This window comes from Emydura macquarii, unplaced genomic scaffold, assembly GCF_026122565.2.
Source record: "Emydura macquarii macquarii isolate MOO-44397 ecotype Brisbane River unplaced genomic scaffold, CSIRO-AGI_Emac_v2 contig_2676, whole genome shotgun sequence".
In the NCBI taxonomy this organism is placed as follows: Eukaryota; Metazoa; Chordata; order Testudines; family Chelidae; genus Emydura; species Emydura macquarii.
Window position 1 is genome coordinate 40,764,594 of NW_027132813.1, and position 20,280 is coordinate 40,784,873.

General features: G+C 45.2%; 1 long non-coding RNA gene across 1 annotated transcript in view; it reads right to left on the bottom strand.

The window, feature by feature from the left end:
* The window catches only part of LOC137164067 (uncharacterized), a 160,891-nt gene extending 141,174 nt beyond the window's left edge, over positions 1–19,717 (bottom strand). Inside the window, exon 1 of the long non-coding RNA XR_010922915.1 lies at positions 19,639–19,717. This is a non-coding gene — a long non-coding RNA (uncharacterized lncRNA). The remainder of the gene's footprint in view (positions 1–19,638) is intronic.
* Positions 19,718–20,280: the final 563 nt, after the last annotated feature.

A 20,280-nucleotide genomic window follows, 5' to 3' on the forward strand; every position in this document is an offset into this window, starting at 1 on the left:
AGAAAACTGAGGCAGTGGGGATAAATAAGTAGCCCAAAACTGGAGGAGTGTGTGTCAGGGTCAAGAGTCTTTTAAGACATGCAACACCTGGCATGTAAGCATACTATGAGGCCTCCTCTGTTATATGCTACAGTTTTTAAATCTTTTTTTGTTGCTATAAAAAAAGAGGCATTAAATCCGTCAGCACTTCAACTGGGATATTCCAAAGATTTCTTAGCAAGAAATATGGACAATGCACAGTACTTTTAAAAATGGGCATTTTGAAGCACTCGTATGTTTTCATTGGGAAACAATGTCACAGAGAAACAAACAGTCACAGAGAAATGTTTTTCATCTAGCCCAATATAAATTTCTCAACACTGCAATAAGCTAATTTAAATTATATTTATGTGCCCTCTCTCATCATCCTAACAAACCATCTGGGCAGAGTAGGAGAGAATCGCTACTTTAGCACCCGTGTCATTTTTCCAGTCCCAGCTCAACAGTGGCTGACAACTGCTGGCATCCTGCAAATGAGTTCAAACACCTAACGCAATCACCTCCTTGTTTTTGTCTATGGCTATGTCTACACTGACAGCAGCAAATCCACCTCCGTCAGACCGATTTATCTGGATCGATTGAGCGGAAGTGGAGACCTGCTCAGTCGACCCAGAAATTGACGCTTCTAATCCACCTCCGCCATGTGGAGTAATGCTGCGTCGACGGGAGGGCATTTCCCATCAGCGCGGCAAACTGAAGACACCGCAGTACGTAGAAGTTAGGAAGTTGACAGGAGATATGCAAGCTACAAAGAGTAGCTTCTGTATCTCCCGTTGACTGCCGTTGAATTTGGCGGAAAGTGTAGACATAGCTTTTGTGACCTCTCTAAGCCTGGAACGTCCCCCCAATTCTAGTGTGCCAACCCACAGTCCTTTCTTCATTCAAATTCCTCCTTCAGACTTACTTCTTCGGAGACAGTGAACAATTCTGACTACCAACAAAAGTTTAATGGAACCACCTAGAACGTACCTTAAGAAAGCACAGGTTCGATTCAGCAAACCACTTATGCGGGTGCTTTATTTCAGTGAGATGCTAAAACATGAGTAAGTGCTGTGCTGAATAATTATGGACTTAAATATATGCTTAAAGCTAAGCATGTGCTCAAGTGCTTTCCTGAATCAGGATCTAATTGCAAAGTGTTATTGCTGTAACCTTGCTACTGTTTGTTATCTTCATTCACTACATTTAAAATGAGGCCTGATCCTGTAAGTGACCCCTACAGACCCTCAGCTGATTTCATTGGATCTCTGGATGAGTACAAAGATCAACACTCACACAGTCACTGGCAATACCAGGACCTTGTATAGCAAACTCTTTGTGGTAGTGACCTTTTCTTTCTAATTCTCCTATAAAGCCCCTAGAACGTTTGCAGGTGTAGTACTAAATAATGAGCCTGCTAAAATAATGATAATTAATTCAAAGTAATATAGTGTGTCCTCTTGCAGAAAAGGCTGGTGATGAGATCTGTACAGCAGGTGGAGTTAACGGCTTACATTCAAGACAGAGACACCCAGAGGGATCACTGTTGGAGATGCAGCAGCCATGTCCTCTCTGTTCAAGAAGCCAACGTGTTGTAAGCAGTAACTTTTTCTCATGAACTGCAGAATCCAGAGATTCATGGAGATACATGTGGAGTATGGGGAGATGGTCATGTTTGTGCTAAACTGTAGAGCCATATGGTAAACAGCATTTATTGTGAACCTCTCACTGCTTCCTCCACACTCTGCTCACTAGCCCCTCTCAGCCAGTCCCCATCATCTATCTAGACTAGGGGGAAAAAAGAGTGTTCTTTTAAAACATGTCAGCTATTGTGTTTTTATTTAATGGCATTTGAAAATGTGTCATCACCTAGAGTAGGCAGGGCTCAACATCTTTAACAACATCCCCAAGAGCAGCTAGCAGGTTTTTTAAAGTATTAAACTCTGTCTACTCGAGGAGCTTGTATGTTTTTACACAGCATACGTTAGTTAACAAGTTTAAAAAACAAACAAACACACCCCTTTTTCTAGTCCAGCCACGTGGTGCCTACTCCTAACTACTTCTGTCATTTTTTTTTTTAAAACCACTAACAAAACAGCAAGCTTCTTTATTATTCTTCCCTCACCCCCTCCCTCCAGATTACACTATAGTCTGTGTTACAGCACATCCCTGTTCAGTCCTGCGTCAGTGACAGGTTGAAAGATCCAATGCCTTGTGATCCTATAGGCTCAGAATGGGAGTTTTATACCACTGGAAAAGGAAGATTCCCAGCTTTTCATTCTAGGAAACGTATAAATTCCATCCCTTTATAATTGCAAAGGTTTGAACTGAACCACTATCCCCTTGTTTTGTTATGCTAGATTCACAATTCACATTTAGTTTTCCCTTAGCAATGTAACAGCTGACCCTCTGGAAACCACATGATGTCATGTAGCATGGCTGCAGCAGCACAGCAACATTACTCATTCACCAGCCTCACGTCATTTCTAGCCATTCTTATGTCTCTTCTCACCCACACAAGTCTTCATTATATTGAACCAAAGGCAACCTTAAACATTCACAATTGGTAGCAAGTAAGGTGCTGTAATTCCAATGCATCTATAGGGGTTGTCTTCACCAACAGTGTACCCATAGCCCTTTAAGAGAGGAGGGCTTTATGGGTTAACGTCAGATAAACTCAAGAAATTACTTGGTGTCCAAGTGGCTTCATCGTGCTGCTAAAGTGCTGAGCAAACAGCTGGCTGTTGGAGATCCAGCCTCTGTGCTTATTTTCAACATAACATCAGAAACTAGTGGGCTCTGCTCTTATTCACTTGGGGCAAGAAACTCCTGGCAGTTGAACTAACAGCCCATACGAGGTCAGAACCCAAATGGGATGACTGGGTTGCTTGGACTCTCATCAGAGCACAAAGAGTCCAGATCTTGTCACAAGTCCACATACAGGCTTGCTCTTTCCTGCCGCGTGTGTGTAATGCAACTGCTATGCAATCTTCCATACTGAAGGGAGGAAAAGACACTTGCACTAAGCACGTGCCTTCTCATCCCCAGGTCTGATGGAACTATATTCTGCACACACACTGAAACATTAGCATCGGCTGATTTGGAAGGAATATTGGAAATGAAATGATAGCAGAGTAAATGTCAATGCATTCAGTGTGACACAGTGAGCACCAGATCTTAAACAGCTTCATCATTGTGGCATTTACTGTATCCTGAAATAATATTAATCCTACTGTTGTCCCTCTTGATGGAATCATCCATGAATATGGTTTATGGGACTGGCCAAAGTGCTAATAGGTTAAAAGAGCAACCTATCCAGTGTTCCACTAAATTAAGGTCGCTTCATGGGATTTAATGAAACAAGTGCTGCATGGGGTTTCAAAGGACGTTCTTGTAATTCATGTCTATTTAGGGCTCCTGCTAACCAGAAAGCTAATTTCTTTGAGTAAAATAGCTTTTTGTGAAGCCTGGCCATGTGAAAAAAGCTTTAAAGGGCAATAATCAAAAGACCTCAACTGTAATACTTTATTATTGCAAATCGCTCTTCAAAAAAGTTTTGGGGACGGAGTTATTTTGAAGAAAATCCCATCTGCAGCTTAATCAGAGCCATTTGTTACTATTACTGTATTTGTATTATTGTAGCGCCGAGAGGCCTGCACTGATATCAGGGCCCCTTTATGCTAGACACTGTACAGACATGTAGTAGGGAACAGTCCCTGCCTCAGAGACAAAGAAAGTACTATGAGTCCCGTTTTACAGTTGAGGAACTGAGGTTTAAAGAGATGATGTGATTTGCCCACCATCACACAGGATATCTGTGGCGATCCCAGGAACTGCAGCCAGATCTCCTGGATCCCAAGCCAGTGCGTTAGCCACAAGACTATCTTTCCTCCTACAGTCATATGTAGTCAAGTGGCATATTAAAAATCAGGATTATATGCACCCACCCTGAAAATAATTAATATCAGCTTCTAGTGACAATGTAGCTATCACTACAGTGCTTGCCCTACAAACACTTATGCATGTGCTTAACTTCATTCATAGGAATAGTTCCATTGGCTTCTCTGGGGCTACTGTTGAGTAAAGCTAATCATGGATCAGGGCCTAAGTCACAAAGCTAGCAAACATAAACATAAAAAAAGAGAAGTTTTATCTTAGTAGAGTCTAGGATTTAGGGGGTAGAAATGAGCTATTACTATTATCATTATCATCACTGTCTGGTTGTGCTGGGCCAGGAGCTGTGCAATCATAAAATATGACAGTCCCTATCCCAGCCTAAAACACTTACACACTTTAAAAATATATATAATTATGGCCTGGCTGTCCGCCACGGCAACAGCCACACACAGGGTTAAATGCATTCGCCCACCTGTGCACTAGTGCAGCCTTTTGCCAGAGGGTGTCAGCAAGGGCTGGGTTCATTGTGTAGGGGTTTCTCTTAACATTACGGAACAAAACCAGCTCAAGCCCCCACTGGGTAAAACTAACCACCATGGTTGTTAAAAAGGAGAGGGAACTCAGCATCAATTTGGGAAAACACTTCAACAATGATTCAAAAGTTTGCAAACCATAAGCAAACACCCAGCCCACTGTGTCTTGGGCTATAAGCCTTTGCCTCAGTTTCTCACCCTGCAGTGTGAAAGTCCAGTGGAGGAATGTGCCTTGAACACGGCACTCCCCCTTTCCTCAGCCGCCCCACACTCACAATCAGTTGTCCAAAGTCAGCAAATCCTAGAATTCACGGGGATATTCACATGGGTTCACCTCCCACTCCAAAAGATGGGGGGGAAGGCAGGAGCAATGCCTCTGCTGCTGTCAGTTGACCCTGGTTGCTTTAACCTTTGCCACAGCTTGCTGCTACTCACCACGGTGGCTGTTATCTCTCCTTGCTGCTGCTTACCACTTTCTCTTCCACTGATTGCCACTGCCACCTCTGCCTCTAGCTGCCATGCTCTGTTCTGAGGGTCCACCACTTAGCCCAGTTCTTGGGGATTTCAGCTCATAGTGATTTCACTGGGTAGTGGGGAACTTCACTGCTGCTGCATCCTCTGCTTTGTCTTTCACTGCAACACTGTCCCCACACCAGGTCTAAGAGCTAGTCTACACTTAAAACTCCCTCCAACATAGCGCTGTCCACACAAGTGCTTATGCCGGCAAAACTTATGTCGCTCAGAGGGCGTTTTATTCACACCCCTGAGCAACAAACATTTTGCTGGCATAAGCGCTAGTGTAGACAAGGCCTAAGGTTCAGTTGTCTAGACCTGCTCATCGGCGATTTCAGCTCTACTGATCACTGAGCAGAAACAAGAACTCTAAGGCTATGTCTATGTTCACAGCACGTAGGATATACCCACTGCACCAGCACCCAGCAAGGGCATAAACTAGAGTGACCAGATAGCAAGTGTGAAAATCAGGACATGGGGTAATAGGCATCTATATATGAAAAAGCCCTGAATATCTGAACTGTCCCTATAAAATTGGGACATCTGGTCACCCTAGCATAAACAGCACTGTAGATGGTGAAGAACTGCATAGGCAAGTAAAGATACCACCAGCTAGGAACACCTGTCCCTGCCCCCTCTGATTTACACTTGGATTTGGCATCACTACCATCTGCTTATCTAGTGACATTAAAGTTAGGGTAACCCCCTCAATTAGCTCATATTAAATACAGGTCTGCTGCCCTCTAGTCGTACTATAAGGATCCTAACTTTTCATTACCCCTGCATACAAGACTACAGAGAATTTTTAACCCAAACCAAACAAAGCTGATCATTTTGGCAAAGCAGATCTGTCTGCTGATAACCTAGACAAAGTAGGTGTGTCTATGCAAATATAGTATTTTCCTCTGGTTCATCAATAGATGACAGGGGAGAGCTCACTCAGGTCCTGGCTTATACTAGCAATAATATGTAACAGGTTCTTGGAAGAATAGTTACTCCAGTTGAAACTCCAAAAGGAAATCTAGGGAGGTAGAACATGATTCTAGGGGAAAGGAAAGTTCCATGATGTATGGAGTCAGTCCCGAGTGTTTTCACATTTAAAGTGGAGCAGTGGAAAGACTGGTAGCCCCCATGAATATATGGGTGGGGAGGGAGTAAGTGGATCTCAGTGACGGAGACAGATGTGTATTTGTGGGAAGAGAGCCATGAGCCAGCCAGGGCCATATATAGGCAAGACTAGGTAGAATGTATTTTCCTAGAATATGCATTTAAACTTTTAATACCAGTAATTGAGTGCATCATATATGAAAAATGGTTGCAGTCCCTATGAATGACAATGGCCCTGCTCCGTGTAAGTCTATAGCCAAACTCTCATTGACTTCAGAGGGATCGAGACTGAGAACGCGTTCTCCAATCTCTCTCTTCCCCCTACATCCTCCATCCCCCTCCCCAGGAATAAAGCCATTTCAAATGTGCAGCCTTGATGTCTGCACTGCAAAGGGAAGCGGGGAGATGTATTTATTTATTTAAACAATAACCAGGGGCGTGCACAAAAGGGGGGCAAGCAGGGGCACAGGCCCCCTCAATAATCGTTGGGGGCTCAGAACTCCTCCAGTCCCGGGGCTGCGGGGGGGGCAGGGAGAGAGGAGGAGGGAAGCGCGAGCTCCTCCAGGGGCAGGTCCAGGGGGGGCACAGAATGTGCCCCTCCAAAAAGGGGTCAAATTTAAATTCTTGTGTATCCCCTTGACAATAACTAATAATAAACTATCAAATTAAAGTAATACTCGGCCATTAAGCACTCATTCAATGGCCCCATCTGTCATACTGTTAAGACCTTAGAAGTTGTTTTACAAAACGTTAAATAAGATGACATTCATCAGCACAAAATGCTTGGCTGGTTAATGCAACACAAAGGGCCTGGCCGGCTGGGGCCTGATATAATGCTCTCTGCTACAGACTGACGGCTCCAGAGCACACAACGGGGCTCCCTGCCCATGGCTTCATATCTCAGCAAACTGTGCCAGGAGAGCACAGAATCCCCACTGGCGAGAAGCCAGTTTCTGCAGCATTTCCCAGCAGAGGAGCCAGTGCTGATAGGAATGGCCATGCTATGGAAGGGAGGGGGGAAGAAAGAGGGAAAATTGATATAGGATGGGGAGTGGGGATAATGGAAGGCTACAAAAAAAGATTACCTTTTACGGTGACCAATTACTGGCCTTTTAATCCTGAATCCAAAAGACTTTATTCCCTCTACCCCCAATATGCAATCTTTCAGAGTAAAGCCTGGTCTACACAATTTTTGTACCCATCTAACTATTTCAGAAAAGGGTGTAAGTTTTAATAAAACTGGTACAATCCCTGGTGTGGACCCAGTTATTTCGTTATAAAGTTGGTTTATACCAGTACAGCTCATTCCCTGTCCCTTGTGGGAATAGTTATGCTAGTATAAAGCACCTTTATACTGATAACTCCCTCCACACGGGAGGATTGTGCTGCTTTAACTATACTGGTAGGTTAAAGTAGTAGAACTTTCTAGTGTAGACAAGGGGATCGAATTAGTAGCCTTTCTATAGTAGCTGAAATATGAAGCTAATTATAAAGGCAAGGCTCCCAACAAATTGGCTGCTGATAAATGCATGCTATCTCCTTCAGATTTGTATAAAGAGCAAAAATAAAGTGGTTTCCATGCTGATACCAAAAAGCAAATCTCCTCAATGGGCTAGTGAACTGTTTTAACTGTCACTTTAGAAACTCCCATCCCGCCGCGCCCCACCATCACCAGTAAAAAGCTGTGAAGAACAAACATTTACTTTTCACCTTGACTCCTTTTTCTGGCAACACAGAAAGCCTCTACGGTTGACTATGCTAACAAACATAATCCTTTACCTACCACAGGCCTTGTCCACAGGCGGACTTTTTTCCTAACATTCGTTATTTTTGCTACCACCACTTCAGCTACAACCATATCAAAAGGGAGAGCGCTCATCTATGCTGGCAGGTGCAGGCAGCATGGCATTTTAACCACCACAGGCCAGAGAAAAGAATTCAGCACGCACAGTTGGGGAGCAAATTTTTCAAAGCGCTCAGCTGGTGCTTAGGCACTAGAGTAAGTACTGAGCTTTTTGGAAAAATCACAACAGGAGCTGCTTGAAGCTGAGCACTTCTGAAAGCCTGGCCACATCTCTTAGACTAGCTCTAGCCAGAGTGATGCAATGTAGTGGTTACAACACTAGACAGTGCCTGCAGCCCTGTCCACATTTACAGTTCCGCAATGCTAGTCCCGGTAGAGCTGACCCAGTGGCAGCAACAATGGGAAACTTCAGGGGGAAAGGATTCCAACGACCTTTTGGCTTAATTTGCCAAACTGTTTCCTTTCTCTAGCTCTCTCCCTGCTTCACTAGTCCCATTCTGACTATCTGCAAGACAATGACACACCTATCAGGAAAGGGTTTTGGCCTGACAAAATAAATCTCTGCTAGAGCTGTTGGAGGGAGGTGGGGAGAAAGGGACATGATTCATAGATTTGTATTCTGAGTTTTTCCTTTTTTTTTTTTTTTTTTAAAATGTCTCCCAACATCAGAATCCTCCTTCCCTCCCCCCCCCCCCCCCCCAAGTTTCATAGATTCCAAGGCCAGAATGTACCATTTCAATCATCTAGTTTGACCTTCTGTATCACAGACCATAGAACTTCCCCCACATAATTCCTAGAGCAGATCTTTTAGAAAACCATCCAATCTTGATTTAAAAATTCTCACTCCACCACCACCCTTAGTAAATTGTTACAATATTTAACCACCCTCACTGTCAAAACTGTACACTTATTTCCAGTATGAAATGGCTCCAGTGATAGCCATGAAGTATGAAGAGCTACAGCTCAGAGCAGCAGTAATTTCCAAATACATGCCCAGATGTAGAGTATATCCACACTAGGGGAAAAAAGCAGCTTTTTAGCCACATGTTAGCTAATATGTAACTGGCACGTGGGAAAAGCTCAGTCTGGACAAGGCATCTGTCCCTTTAATATGTGTTCACAGGCTGAAGTAAATCATAAGTGTTTGTCACTAAGTGTTTACCTTGACCTGCTAACACATGTTAAAACTACAGCTACCTTGTCCAGACTAGGATTTTACCATGTGTTACTTTCCATATGTAAACACGTGGTTAAAAACAACAAAAAAACCCACCTTTTTTCCTAGTGCAAACCAGGCCTTAGAAGGGAAATCTGTTACATTCAATGCTAGCCACTGACCCACACACAGCAGGCAGGCCATACACCTCTAATCTACATGCAGTAGCTAGCATGTTAATTGTGAGGCAGAGATGGAAGCAGCTACAGCATAAGAGGGAAGAATACCAATAGCCACCTTTCCCCACCAGAGGGCTGTGGGGTAATGGGGTGGGGGAGCTTGCCACTTATCCTGTAGGGGCTAGCCTGGCTCCCTGCTCAGGCCCATTGCCTATTGCCCCAGTTTGCAGGGAGGGCCCTCCACCCACAATGACATCCCACCCCCATCCCTTTCCTGGCCCTGGCACCGCCAGATTGCCTGCCCCGAATTGGGCTGTGGCAGGCCAAAAAGTGGTCAGGCCATGACCTGAGTGGCTCCCCCCAGCCTATGTACACATATAAATAAAGGATCTCCCATGAAGATCAAAACCAAGCAAGGTGGAAGGACACCAACGTCCCAAACAAACACCTTGTCAAGGACCCAACTGAAAAATTCATTTCACTCCCACGAAAAATGTGGCCCACTTTGAATTGCATCTGCACATCATGTGGTACACGGGGACTGGGACACAATCCAATTGGTGACTGCAGAAACGGACTTCGGTATGGAGCGCCTCATCAATCAATGTCCAAAACGATCATACCCCAGTGGTATCTCTGCCATCCATTCTGCATTACTTGAAGCCATTAATTGCGTTGCCAACTAGACTTGAACAGCTAACATCGCTGTTTCTAAGCCGTACAGTAAAATAATAGTATATCTCCACGCTGCCTGATCAGCGGGGGCATCTTGGCTTTCACTGAAAAATACCAGGTGAAATGGCTTCAATAGGAATGCCAAGAACAGCTTCAAAGTGCCTGTATTTTATCCACACAGAAAGTTTTCCCTTCCCCCACATCCCTTCGGGAAAGGAGAGGATTCTTCAGCAGACCATATGGCAAGACCTGTTTGCATTTATCCCTGTTCCTGAATAGTTTCTTTCATTTTCTTTTAAGAGACGTTTACTCTATTTGATCAGTGTGACAAGAGAGTAACAGCTATGGCGTAGCATTTAAAGACAGAAAAGGAGACTGGGAAAAGAGGAGAATGAAAAACATTCAAGAGTCCTTTTGTGTCCGACTCCCATATATAGTGATTAGCTCAAGGAAAGGGTTAATGGATGGACAAGAAAGAAAGAAAAGAAACTTTGTGACCTGTTTAAAAACTGGTGCATTGGGTTGGTCTTAGAGACATACATTTGTGGAGGGAGAAACACAAACTAAGGACCTTATCCTAGACTGTTGGAGTCAAAGAGTATTTTTGCTATTGACCTCAATGGGAACTTTGAGCCAAAAAGTCCCACTAAAGTCAATGGAAGATCCCTGTTGACCTCACTGCACTTTGGATCAGAACCTAAAATTCTTCTCTTGCAGCTTTCAGTGTTGTAAGACATAAAGGCTCTGCTTCTCCTACAGACCTCATAACATGTTAGTCTGCCCACACACTGGAATGACTTTAAAAGTTTCCCAGTGGAGAGAGAATGATACAGTGCCACGTTATGATTATGCCCACTTGTTACCAATGAGAATAAAATAAAGATACCCCTCCTTCTCACTTGTGCTAACAATAAACCTCATTGACCTACCCCATTGGAGATGCATTACTGTGAAAGCCATTTTGCCTGTACATTGACCTGAATAATTCCGTGCAAGGTAACCTGAGAGGGCTAGCATGTGGAACTCGCAATTCTACAACATAAATATAACCCTGGCTTCTATCGCAGAAGCCTTGCTTGCATGATCATTATTTAAACTTCAAAGAAGCAGTTGACAACCTTCCACAGCACATGAAGAATGCCAAAAAGATCTATTACAAAAATGATTAGTATGCAAACTGTAGCAGGGTCGTACAGGCAGCTCTTCCTTGGTAAGTTCAGTGGTGGCCTATGAAATCATAAACAAGTCATCAGCGCCCAGCCTATGTTTACAGCAAAATCAGTGGATGAAGAGTCAACATGCTTTTAATTCTATTGAAAACACATTTTTCTTGTTATTTAATACGCTATGCTGGAACTGAATGGAAGCTGGAGACTAAAAATAATCACTCCATAAAAGAATAGATCAGCTTCCTGCACTTATTAGTTATCAAGCTAATTCATCCAATTCCTTCCTGGCCTAGAATGGTAGGCAGTAAACAAGCTGCAGTCTGTTCAGCGTGTCACAGCTGCCACACCAGTACATGATCCCTGAGAGCCCTAAGAGGAATTCTCGGTGTCAACCAGAACTCCTTTTGGGATTCACACTGCATGGTAGCCCTGCCACAACCTCTCCAATGTTGGCAATGGCACAAAGCCATAGTCCTGCCCATGCACTGCAATGATTTCCATCTGAAGATTTCAATTAACTTTACAGACAATTAAGTCAGGGCCAGGTCGTGGCGGCCCCTGATGTTGGTGCACATGGGGATAAGAGAGAGGATGGAGCTTCCCCATTTCATGCCATTTATAGGAGCCTGCACCTGCTTCAACTGGGCCAGTTGAGCCCTTAGTAGCAATGGGTGGATTTTCAGTTTTAGAGAGAATAAGAGTTTACCAAGCTAAGCCTCTTTCTCACCAAGTCAAAAAAGATCTCTAATTTACAGAAAGATTGGGCCATGTATCATGATCAGTGGAACTGGAGTCTAAGGGCCTGTTCCCTGGGGGACTTATTGACAGGACACCTGTGAACAGGGAACGCCAAGGAGTTGGGCAACTCAGCCACATGGACAGAGCAATTCCACTTGTTCAGCTTAATCTGCATTCGGCTTCACTCCTTCTGACTGAAACATGGGAACAGTGACCGAGCTGTGAGTTCTCTGCAGCACAGCAGCTGGCAGCATGACCAGGGAACTTGGTCTGAAACACTGCGGAGCCCTGGATTTTGCACAGACAAACCTAGCCCAGCGATGGACCCAGCAGAAGGAGGCGCTTGAGCTGGACATAGAGCTGGCCATGCAGAAGGATTGCAAGAGAAAGAAAGTAAAGCAGTTATTTTACCTTAGTGGAGAACAAGGCGGACAGGTCTGCAGCACTCTGAAGCTCACCACTGTCTAAAGTCTCACAGCAGGTTTATGAGCTATTGCACCCTAAAAGCAGAACAAAACCATGGAGCAACACAGGTTTTTAACTAGAGACCAGTCTGAAGGGGAGGAGATAGATCCCCGTGTTACTGCCTTTCACACACTGGCTGCTACATGCAATTTTGGGGACTCAGACCCCCAAATTTGGGACATGATAGTCTGCAGCATTTGGGATCACCACCTATGGGAGCAGCCGCTCCAGGGAGGAAGTCTCACATTAGACAGATGCTTAGAGCTGGGGCATGAAGCGGAAGCCTCAAGAGAAAGAATGAGAGCCACAGGAGACGCAAGACCCACAGAGGTACATGCGAGGGAGTGCAGGTGGCCAGGGTTGAATAAGCACAGGGAGTTGCATTTCCTGTGGGTGACAGAATAACGGGGTAAAGGAAAAGCACTCCACATTAGGACAGCATTGCAAGGAATATGGCGAGATGAACCATTTTAGAGGAAGGTCCCAGACAGATTCAGTTAGACTTGTACAAGAGGTTGGAGGGCAAATCAGATGGCATGAGGACATCATGACTTTCTCCTTGAGTTTGAGAGCATAACAGGTTCAGGCTGCCCAGACAGGAAAACAATGAGGGATAATGCCAACCTCTTTGCATGCAACAACAGTTATAGGGAAACACCCTGTGTGATATCAGCTAGATAATGAGGCCCCCTGCCATGTGATTCCTCAGAGTGAATTGGACTCAAACATACCCACTTCAAAATGCAGATGAAACCTAATATACAATGAGAGCATAATGCAGTCCCATAGGAAAATGTGACCTCATAGTAATTATCCTGAAAAATAACAGAAAATAGCAACTGACATTTCTGGTGGTGGATGGTAAGTACCACAGACTCCTCTTGGGGCACACAGCCATATAAACCCTGAATCTGATCAGGACGTAGAGCAAGAGTTTTATAGCTGTAATGCAAGAAGCAAAAACGGGAGTCCCACGGACAGTAGAAACAATTGTAGAAGTGTATGGGGATGTTTTCAAAAGCAACAGGAAAGCTATGACTGGAAACAGACCGCACAATGGAATCTGTGTGTTTAACACAAAGGAAAATTCCAGAGACAACACGTAATCCAGTATGTAAGGAGTTCAAAAGTTTTTAGAAGAGGAGCATCATAGCACCTCTCCAGACCAGCATAGGCGTGCGCACGGGGTGTGCCCAGGCATACCTTAATGCAGGGCTCGAGATACCTGGCAGCAGTTTTTCCGGCAGCGGGGAATCACGTGACGCGAGCTGCCGCCGAAAATAAGGATGACGTCAGTTTTTTGGCAGGGGGATGGAGTTGGCACGTGATGTGAGTTGCCTCCAAACATCAGGACGCTGGTACTTTTTATGGTGGCGGGTAAGACGCAGGTAAGATTCCATAGATAATGTGTTTTCACTCTAATCAAATGTGCACACCCTAATCAGACCAGTACAGCATGGTGGTGGTAAAGAAGTGATCAGGCAAATTACACAGCTACATGGACCCAAAGCCACTGAACTGGGCATTGAAAAGATGCCATTATCCACTGCCCACAATTGATGACATCTTGACAAACTTTCCAAAGCCATATTTTTTACTGACTGATGTAAGGAACAGGTTTGGGCCCAGAAGACTAGATAAAGAATCCAGCTTACTGATAACCTTTTCAACACCATTAGGTCACTACAGATGGCTGCATATGCCAATGGGAATAAGACCAGCACCAGACATATTCCAGAGAAGACTCTCCAAAGTGCTGGAAGGACTTCATTTTCTGTCCATGTTCTGTCCATATCTAGCAGCAGTAGCAGAACACATATATCAGCTCACAAAGCAGGATGTTGAGTGAGTTGAGCAGATCCCCAACAACATGCATTTGACATGCTGAAACTAATGATGATGGAAGCCCCTCTCCTGAAGTATTACCAGCCAACAGAGCCAGACACTTCTGTGTGATGAATTGGAGAAAGGACGGGGTGTAGCTACTTTGCAAGAGGAGCCAGTTGCTTATGCCAGCAGAGCCCTTTCAGAGACTAAACAGGGGTACACCCAAACAGAAAAAGAGCTTCTAGCTGTGGTATTTGGAATGGAGCAACTCCATCTGTACACCGGTGGTCACCCAGTAATAGTGGAATTAGACTACAGACCCCTAAAGACAATCATAGTAAAGCCCCGTCTTAGTGTTCCAAAGAGATTGCAGTGCATGTTGATGCATCACCAGGGCTACTTGGCAGAGCTTAGATATTGTCCAGAACAATTACTGGTGTTAGCTGACACCCTGAGCAGGAAATATTACCCAGCATTAGCGAGCTGGGGCAAAGAGGATCAGGACATCGAATCCATTGACATGCTGCACTGTCTCCCAGTTTCAACAGCGAAAAGGAAATCCAACAACAAGCAGTCAAGACAGCAATACTAGCACAGTGGCCGAAAGACAAAAGCCAAATACCGGTAGAAGCAGAACCATATTTTCAAACTGAAGAGGAGCTGAGTGTGCAGGATGGAATCATGTTTTGATAACAGAGCTGTTGTCCCCACCTCATTATGTAAGGATTTCATGAAAAAAAATACATGCCTCACACCTGTGTATTGACACCTGTCTTAGATGGGCTCAAGAGGGTGTTTACTGGATGGGAATGAATGCACAACTCCACTCCTTGATAGACGGATGGGTCATCTGCCAGTCACGTGATAACTGCCAACAGAAAGAGACTCCGTTACCACATGAGCTACCCCACCACATGGGTGCCAAAACAATCCAGCACAGGCACTGATGGGACAAAGGACCAAAACCCTGCTACCAATGAAGGGTGACCTGTTGCAGCCAGAAGGATGGATACACCACTCAGAGGAGATGGCCAACGATCACAGGAGGCAAGCACTGGCGCTCAAAAGGTCAGCCAAGGACTGGCCTGCCCTGGAGACAGGCATTCCTGTGAGGATCCAGCCATTAGAGACACACCAGAAGGAGTGGACCTAAAAGGGTTATGAGGGGTACAGAGATCTTCGTAGAACAGAGAAAGAAAACTATCTGGAGGCCAACCCCACAGGGAGAGAGGAGATGTCACAGAAAGACAGTTCCTTAGACTCGGAGACAGATGACAGCGAGACAGAGATGGATCACTCCTGGTGTGATCGTCTGTTGAGAATAGCAAACTATCTCCAGGACTACATAACCAGCTGAGTTTGTGGTAAAGGCGAGACTCCAATTTGGCTATGTGCTAGCAAAGAGACATGGGATAGGAATCTGGACATCAATTATTTGTTTTTAATGTTTATATTAAAATGTTTGCAAAATTGGGAAGATATATCATGATCAGTGGAATTGGAGTCAGAGGGCCAATGTTCTCTGGAGGGACAGTTATTGAAGAGACACCAGTGGAACAGGGAATCATTCTGGGGACTTAGACTGAAGGCAACTCAGCCACATGGACAGAGCAATCACAGGGTTTAACAAAATTTCACTTAGCCACTTTAACCTATGTTCAACTTCATTTTTTGTGAATGAAACAGGCCAGAGCCTTGGCTAGAGTATACCAACACAACTCGATTGACCTCAATACCTATTTATAACAGCCAATCATCTGGCACATAATGCCAAACAATTGAGGCCACTGGGTCTGTGATTTAGTCCAATCAATTTCCATTTTTTTGGAAAAGGTTAAAATATGAAGGTCTGAAACAAGTTACTGTGATCATACTATCAATTTTTCAAGCAAGAACTTGTACATGGAATTTTAGTCTGAAGTGCTCTCAGATTAACACGGTAGGCCCACACCAACTACAAAAAGCTATTGAGTCAATAATATATGAGTTTTTGTCAAAAAGATTTGCACATTATATTTTTGTTAACCCATTTTCAGAATGCACACAGATATCAGAATATGTATTTACCCGACACGCATCATTACTGCACAGAGGTCAATGGCATTAATCCAGATTTGCACCAGAGATGAATCTGTGCCAGGGACTCCTTTTTCCACTCTGGAGTATACTAAACAGAATGCCACCTTCACACAAAGCTGTCTGTTTTAAGGGTATAACTGGTGTAAGGTTACTGTACTCTGATCTGAAGCTCAAGAAATATCTCACCTACCTTGTCTCTTCAGTGTAATACCTTTCATTGGACCAACTTTTGTTGGGTGAGACACAAGCTGACAGACCTGAAGAAGAGCTCAGTGTGGCTAGAAATCTTCTCTTTCTCACCAACAGTTAGTCCAATAGAAGTTAATCCAATAAAAGATATTACCTCACCCACCTTGTCTCTCTAACATCCTAGGACCGACAAGGCTGCAACAACACTGCAAAATACACTGAAGTCATTTACATAGAAAAGCTCTAGCAGAATTATTTGGATCAGAGACCAGGCATGGAGAAGCTGTGCTGCTATTAAATGACTGATTAGTTTATTCTGCCAAACATCTGAGGGCATCATTAGTTACACAAATGCCTTGAATTTTGATCAAATGAGCTGAGAAACCTGCTGCCATGAAACTCCATGTGAATTCTGTTTTATCAGATCTCAACATGTGTTACTCAGCGAGAGGCCATGTCTTCTGGCTCCAGCTGAAGGCTGGTCCAAGCAAGAGCTTAAGAATCATCTTCTTTCTCATTCTGGGAAACATTTTTTCTCTTGAATCCTTTCATCTCTTGGTCATGTTGGCATGCACTCTCTCTTGATAGGAGACAGGGTAAAAACAGCAAGTCCTCAGGCCTCATCTGGCACTGCTTGTTAAGGTATGCTGGATGCCTGGCAGGTATGTGACCCATTGCCCTCTGCTGGATGAAATCAGACTTGCTCTGGTGTTTGAAACTTGCTCACTAATGGCAAGAAAGAGTAGCTCTAATTACTGACAGTAAATTATCTTCTTTACATCAAGCAGTAGATACCTGTGCTTTCAAGCACAGCCCTCATTTTCTATTCCTCATGTCCAGTGCTCGAGTCCTTTTAAAAAAAAAAAAAAAAAAAAAAAGTGCCAGCAGAGGCACAACCAGAATTTTCCTAAAGAGGGGATCCAGGGAGATGGCCCCCACCAGTAGGGCAGCTGTCCTGGATCAGAGAAGTTGGCAAGATACAGGGTGACCCATGGGCATGGCTTGGGTTGGTGCACAGCTGACAGAGGGCAGAGCCAGCTGCAGGAAGGTTTGCAGGACCACAGCCAGGGAAGGAAGCGTTTGGACGCATCAAGCCCAGGCCCGCAGTGCTAGGCAGGATGCAGCCTGGACTGCACAGAAAGAGGTATCTTGCAACCCAGCAGACCACCAGCATTCCTGCTCCCATGGAAAGCTCTGGCATCAGGACTGCAGGTCCCCTCTCTGGTACTGCCCCACCCAGGGCAGGAAGCTTAGGGAAGTGCCAGGGCCTCCCCACCCAGCCCACAGCACCATGCCTCCAGCAGGTGCTCCCAAACTAGGGGTGGATGCGGGCATCCCAGCCTATTGTCTGGGTGACAGGCTCCTGGCCACAGGGACATCTCACACTGCTGTCTCAGGCATGACTGGGAGGAGAATGGGTGGCTGCTGGGTCTCCCCTCAGAGCTGCCCACAGGTGGGAGGAGGGGCTGGCCCCCCTGCCCTCCTTCATTGCACCCAGAATTCACTTCAATCATAGTGAAGTACTGGAATGCTGTTCTGGCTCCCAGAGAAGTGCCAGAATGGCATTCCAGAGTGTTCCAGCCCGACTGCAGCTCTGCCCGTGTCACCTATTTCAGGTTAGCCAGTCACTGCTGTGCCAGGGTGCAAAGCCCTGAAGTGGTTACAGCTCCATACTCTATCCAGCAGGAGCTTCTGGTGCAACAGTCAAAGCCTTTCCCTGCCTCCACATATCGTGAGGCATCATATCATCATATCAAGCATGTCCCCTCCAGATACCTGACTGCTGCTGGTCCAGAAAATAAGATGCCTCTTACTAATCCCAAACCCAGGACATCAGATGTCTCAGACGCTGTCTGCCTGAACTTTATTTATGTTCTGATCTGTGATGCATTATAGGAATACGTAGGTAGGGGCCCCATTCTCAGGAGCGTGCCATACATAAAAGCAATGTGGAGAAAATACGCTGCAGTCCATACCCCAGAGACGCTGTCAAGTTTCATCCTGTGGCACACACTACAGTGGTATTTTATACAAGTTCCACAGAAAGTATCATGTGGAAAACTATGGGGGAAAGTGCCCCTACCAGTTTACAGATAAACCAGTGATATGACCAGCAGTAAGTACCAGCTTTCTCCCCTATGCACCCTCTTGTGCAGTGGCCAAAACTGTGCAGTCCTCAATGAACTGGGCAAAACAGGATACAAAACAAACACTCCCTCAGTGAAGCCTTACAAACTAAGGCAGCCTCCAGAGACATTCCTGCAGCCAACAGGGGTATAAAGCAGGGACACAAGCCAGAGAGCCAGTTTCAGATGCTAAATACATATTCCAGAGTTTGAAAACAAGCTAAGCAGACTCGGTGGGTGTCCATAACACAGTCAATAGCCGCACGGTTGGAAGAAGCGCAGGAGAAAGGAACCAGTTCAGAAGTTTCACAAGACTAGCCCACACTGCATGTGACCAGAATGCCATCGACCACTTCACTACATGACGAGGCTGCACCATGGAAACCATGCACAGTGTCATATGGAGGGGATTGTGGCTTGCTTTATGGTGATGCAGGGGGATTAAAGGTGTCATTTTGTGGTTTTGCTAAACTGGGGCTGGAGCGTCTCCCTTGGATCGAAACACAGAATGGGTCCTCGGCAGCACCCCAGCCCTTCCTTGCACTATGAGGTGGTCCCTGGGCAGGCGCCTTGCACCAGACTGGAGATGGGCAGGAGGGGGCAGAGAGAGAGAGAGAGAGCAGAGCATTGATTGTGCTTCTCAGCACTATCCTTTAGCTGTCCTTCCCAGAAATATCCCCTCCAGAAATCCAAGCAAGGGTTAATATTGCTTGAGGCAGCACTGATTGCCCCTGGGTACCCCCACCGCTGCTACAAGACAGTTACAGGATGGCTCCACTCAGTGGCAAGTGTCACTGCTGGAGGCATGCTCCCAGGGGAAAAAGTGAGCCACCTTAGACAAATGGCTCCTGCCTCTACAGATCAAAGGAGTAGGGGCCCTTCCTCACAAAGCACTTGGAAGGCCTTGCTCCCTGCAACACCACAGGACCTCACCCCTCTTCCATGGGAGGGGCTGCTAGGCAGGAAACCCCCACCAGGCTAAGGGAACTGCCCTCCTGTAGCTTGCCATGGGAGAAGGCTACCGGACTGGCATTGAGCAATCCAAGAGTCCACAGGGGACAGCTATCTGTATTGAAACACTGTGTGAACCCCCAAGCGAAAACTAACCCCAGAGCTGGGTCCTCCTTTCTTATTGCCCTTCCAGCATGTAAGCACACTCTCACCTCAAAGGAGTTTTTTCATTTGCCCTGGTTCTGACCTTCCTCTGGACCCAGCAGAGCTTTGCTAGCAGACACCATTTTGTGGCCTGGAGAGGAGAGGGTGTGTGCCTGCTGTTATTTATAGTCTCATGTCACACCATCTGGTGCTAGAAATGCAGAACTGCAGCCTCCCACCAAAAGAAATCAGGAACTGCTCTTGTAGTAGTTTTTGTTGGTTAGTTCCAAATCTGCTCTAATGGCCTTGTGTTTCTGGACAGTTGGTGTAGGCAAGACCTTACTTCCTTCTGGCTTGTGGAAGTTAACAAGGCAAGTTGTTTTTAATGGTCTCCAATAGCTACACAAGGGCCAGTGTTACAAAAGGTTATAGTGGGTCACAGTATTGCCAACGTCAAGCATTAAAAAATCATGATTCAGGCCCCCTCCAAAAAAATCAGGCAATTGTCTTAAAAATTATGAGGTTTTCTTAAAATAATAATTTATTTTTCATTTGCCTTCTCATTTCTGAGCCTTTAGGTCACATTCGCTTCACTTTTTCAAGTTTTTCTCTAAAACAATGAGGGCCAGAGACTGACTTTTTAAAAAAGTGAAAACCGATTCTTATGTGATCTCTTGAATACAGAGCTGGGGCTTTAAGAAACAGACCAA